Genomic DNA, 5,112 nt, shown 5'->3' with positions numbered 1-5,112 from the left:
TGAACAAACGAAGACATACGAGACCTACCATCACAACCACAAACTCCTCCTTTACGAGTAGAGATCAATGTGAACATGATTTCAAATGGGCCTCTACAAACATGGTAGCAAGTACAAATTATACATCTCATTATAGATAACAATCCGCCGTGTTTCCTATTAAAGGGGATTAAATCATGAATATATTTTTCATCACGTACTAGCGCGCATCTGCGCCATTTGACACAACGGGTCCACTAGTCATTCTAACCATATCATGCCCCTGAGGGTTCCCAGCATGCTCCATACCTTTTCTTATGATTTGCATTAATAATTAAATAGTCAGCCCATAGATCTCAAGGCCTTAGTGCATAAAATATATGACAGGTAACTTGCCTACCAGTCTAAATGCTACAGTCTACCATAAAAATAAAACAAAATGGTAGAGCCTCTTAGAGTGCATTGTTTTTAACACAATACAAACGCAAATGCTCATATATACACGTATACACTCATCCCTATGAATAGATACGCGCACCTTATATCTATGAGCACCTCCGAGAGACTAAACCGGTATATCATTCTGAGATTGACGAAGTCACAAAGGGGCCTTGTAGTCGACGGGAACGTCTCCTTCCACTAAACACGCATCGCCGAAAATCCTGAAATAAATCCAGGAATGAATGCGAGCACCAGGACTTCAACCCTAGATACCACTGTCGACCTAACCATCCAACCACTGCATTGTCGAGATTAAATGTATAGCTCCCAAAATTTTCTGGTTACGTTTATCTTAGTATCAGAGAAAGATCAGAGAATATAAATGTGGGCAATGAATACTTGCTCCAAAATGCAATATCCTGCACCGAGTAGGAAGGAACGCAATATCTCAAGAAGGGATTTAATGCCAACAAATTAATTAAATTAATAATATCATAAATGCATGCCTTGATATGCATCTACACCCGCCTATATATTTTCCTCACCCGTCCAATGTTTCTACCCATTCAGAGCACAAAACAAACCCCGAAGTGATCTCTCTTATTAGATACCCATGGCGACATACTCACATATGTTTGTCACCCTTGTCATCCTTTCTATTCTCAGTGTCCACTTCCAAGCCCAAGGTATGTATAGACATCGTATTGGTGGAGTGATAGATCTACAAAAAGAAGTAGACTTTTACCAAATTCGTATATCAATCCTACGCCAATATAGACATAAGGCGTGGAATATTTGGTTCAAATATGCTTTATGCAAGTACTAGGTACCCTCATCTACATATCCGGTACTGGTACAAAAATCTCGAGTTTTAACATCTTTTATGGTAGATTAGTAATAATAATAGCGTAAAAGGCCAAGCAAAACCTATTATTATACAGGCTGACAAAGTTCAAACATTGTACACCCATGGTTATTTACATGTTGCTCAATGTTCATAAAGTTTGGTAATCACTTACCATTTATTGCTTAAAAATGTTAACTTTATATTTATTAAGCATGAATATATCTAGAAAAAGTCGCTGTGTACTTGAACAATCCGCTAAAACGGTGTATATATATACTTGCACACAAAAATGAGTAAAAAAATGGAGTTCTGTTGGTTGGACTTATGAGTTCTTATTTAGATTCTCATGCTATAAAAAGAGATGCCACTGCCCTTTATCATTATATTTCAAATTAACATAAATATATGATGTGCATGATGAACAGGAGCAACAGAAAGTGTCGCAACTGACAACTCAGTACGTGACAGGAAGACAATTGTCCAAGGGACCTATTTGCCTCAAAGAACCGTTTCAAGACGGTGCACACCATGCAGAAGTTGTGCACAAAAAACTTGTTGCTACGAGTTTATTTGCAATGATCCTACAAATCCAGGTCTCACTTGCGTTGGTACTATGCTCTATTGTGGCTGTACTATTGAAACTTGTAATAGTAATTTTTAATTTTTTTGCTTACGAAAATAAATGGGAATAAAGCATGGAAGTTTGTGATACAAATGTGTTTTAGTGGAGTTTCAAGGATGACTAAAAGAAGTAGATGCCCTTACCTTATTACGTTAAGTTCCACTGATGATTAAACTTGCAAGTTTGATGATACAAATACTATTTTTATATAAATTACACAAAAGCAAAAATTGGTCAATTCCAAGCTATCTTAGTTGTCAAACTATGTGGATCTAACAGTCTACATCACTTGAAAGTTGAGCACAACCACATTTAGAGTGTTATGAAATTACGAGTTTGGTTGATCCCAAATATCTCCACCACCCAACCCTCTATGGTATGGAAGAGACCGTCGACCCTACCTTTCATGTCTTTGCTAATCATCCAATAAGAATCGATCCCCTCACCAATAGTGTCAAGTCATGCCTTAGAGACTTTCTCGAGCTGCTTGATCTTTCCGCTTATCGCGTCAGGGGACGGCTGTTCCTTTCCCCACTCACGTGGTTCCGGCCCAAGAGGAGATAGAGGAATAGATCCTCGGATGTTAAACTTCTTCTTCTTCTTTTCCTTCTCTTCCTCGATGATCTTCCCCTTGCTAGTCTCCACCTCCTCCGGCATCTCCTCCTTTAGGATCATTTTTCTAGGATCCTCCCATCCCATCAGGACGACCTCCTCCAAGCTTGGGAAGGAGATGATCTTGATGGAAGTTGGGGAAGATCCATTTCTCATGGCGGTGACCCGTTTGTTTATCTTGTAGAACAAGGTTTGGTGAAGAGGTGTCATGCAAAAAGGACTCGAGATTAGATTGATATTGAGTGAAGGGACGTAACCCTTGGCCTTAAATAATGGTTAGAGGATCAATCTTAGAGACGAAGTTAGAAGAAAATCAAAACAAAATCCGGAAAGAATCAAGAAAAAATATCGATCGATGACCTTTGGTACGGCCGCGTGCAGGCGTATCACTGCTTGTGCCACTGGTCGCCACAAGCTCTTATTTTTCAAACCTGTCACTGAAGTCAAGGTTGGTACGACTGACTGCGCTCATACCTTAGGCCATCTTGAAAACAATACCTTCTCTTGCTTTCTGTTGAGGAGCAGTGCCAGCACACACCACTACAAAAAAACAATTCTGTGATGATACGTGTTTGTCATAGTAGGTCATGTTTTCTGTCATGCATGTACATTCGTGACGATTTTATGACGGAATCAAGATAGTCATACATGTGTTGTCGTAGAAGTGTTCCATGACAATACTCAAATTATCATCATGGAAGTGTCCACTTCCATGACGATAAATGGTGCGTCATCAAAGTGCTTTTGCCAAGGGTAACCGACACGTGGCATCCACTGTAATGGGTCACCGTTAAGCTCTCGGGTCTGGTTTTGGATCCGATAACCCGCTAACAGCCCAGGCCAAGGGCGATTTTTCACGTGTAAAATTCTCATTGGCCAAAGGAACCACGTATAAGTTCGACGTCGCGATGGATGTCATTCATCCTTGGACGAGATGGGCCTATGAAAAAATGATATGTGGCACGACCCAACATTGGCCCATTTAGGTTAAAAAGGCTGGCCCAGTCAAAGGCCCATAAGCTTCGCTCAGGTACTAGTGGGTTGACCCATTTATGGCCCACCGCCAAATCCGGCCCATTAATTGTTCGCTTAGTCTTTGGACCCCATTATGGCCCAGTGTGTTTTCGGCCTGTTAGAGTCCCGATGTAGAAATGGCCCATTTCAGCATGGTGTGTCTTTTGGCCTGGTAATGGCCCGTGTTGCACATGGGCCATTTATGGTCTGACGTGACATTTGGCCGGTTAATGACCCGTGATCTCGGTGGCAACACTTCAGCCCAACCTGACTTTGGGACTATTAAAGGTGTGTCTTACATTTCGGCCCGTTGGTGCCTCTACAGAGCTTTTGGCCTACTAAAGGCCTATGAGATGATTGGGAAAACCAAGGCCCGAGGTATGTTTCGGCCTGATAATGACCCGTAATGTAACTAGGCCTATATTGGCTCGATGTTTATTTCAGCCTACTAAAGGCCCATGGACTACTCTTAAAAATTGAGGCCCAACATGCTTCTCGGCCTGCTAAAGGCCCATGGTGTCTTTTGGGCCAACACATGCCAGCAGAATATTCAGCTTGTTAATGATCCAAAGCTACATCGGCTGAACTAAATTTGGGCATGCTAAAGGCCCATTAGAGTTATGAGCCTAGTCATACAGTGTCTATGAAGGGCCCATACAGCAGCTCCGCAGCAGGCCCTAGTACAGCTTGTTGCGGGCCGGCCCAATTATGGCCCGCTGAATGCAGGTGTAACACCCCGATAATTATGCTACAATGAATACCTGACTAATGATGCCACACCATCCCATTTTGCTAAGCTTAATCTCTCCTTGTTAAAACCTAAGTCAAATTCAAATTTAAATACAAGTCAAATTTGTAATTCTTCAAAAAGTAAATTTAAAATGTTCGTTGGGTTGCAATTATTCACTAACTAATTTTCATGAAGAAACCAATATTTCTTCTTCTTATTAAAACTCCCTTATCTTCATTTAAAACAGAACTAACACTATTAAATTGAGCTTTTCTGATTTAAACAAATAGTTAAACATTTCAAGATAAATTGAAACTATTTGTGATGGCTCAAAATGTTGTCTCATATTTATGTGCCAATTTTCAAATTCAACAAAAGTCAATTGGTTTTAAGATAAAATTCAAAGTAGAAAAGAAATAAATAAAACAAAAATGTAAAAGAATAAAAGGAAAAGGACCTGAACTATTGTGCATATGGGCTCAAGTGTCCACAGTGCCCCAAAGCCCAGCCCACGACAGCCTCTCCCCCACCTCTGTACAGTGGGGAGGCAGAGGCCTAGGCGTGGCGTGCATCCATGGCACCATGGACATGGATGGCCTCCACGTGCCCCCCTCGGCCTACAAAGGCATCCACCAAAACCCTAGCATCTGTCTCGCTCATTCCCCCTTCTGTCACGCCCAATATGCGATACTATCCTAAAGAAACTCGAAGGTCCCACCAAGGATAGAACCGCAGATTGAGACGCTTTTGCAAGGTGGATATCATTACATCAACATTACATGAAAGATGGGGATACATACAAGGCATACAAATGCCGCAAGAATACATCAATACATCATACGTAAGATCAACATCCGACTACAGATG

At 41.2% G+C, this 5,112-nt stretch overlaps 1 long non-coding RNA gene across 1 annotated transcript; it reads left to right on the top strand.

Moving 5' to 3' along the window:
- The first annotated feature begins 977 nt into the window (after window positions 1–977).
- LOC123040987 (uncharacterized) lies at window positions 978–1,974 on the top strand. Its single transcript, XR_006418341.1, has 2 exons — window positions 978–1,106; window positions 1,693–1,974. It is a non-coding gene; the product is annotated as an uncharacterized lncRNA (long non-coding RNA).
- The last annotated feature ends 3,138 nt before the right edge of the window (window positions 1,975–5,112 follow it).

Source organism: Triticum aestivum, chromosome 2B, assembly GCF_018294505.1.
Source record: "Triticum aestivum cultivar Chinese Spring chromosome 2B, IWGSC CS RefSeq v2.1, whole genome shotgun sequence".
Taxonomy (NCBI): Eukaryota; Viridiplantae; Streptophyta; class Magnoliopsida; order Poales; family Poaceae; genus Triticum; species Triticum aestivum.
This window is presented reverse-complemented; position numbering and strand designations above follow the sequence as displayed.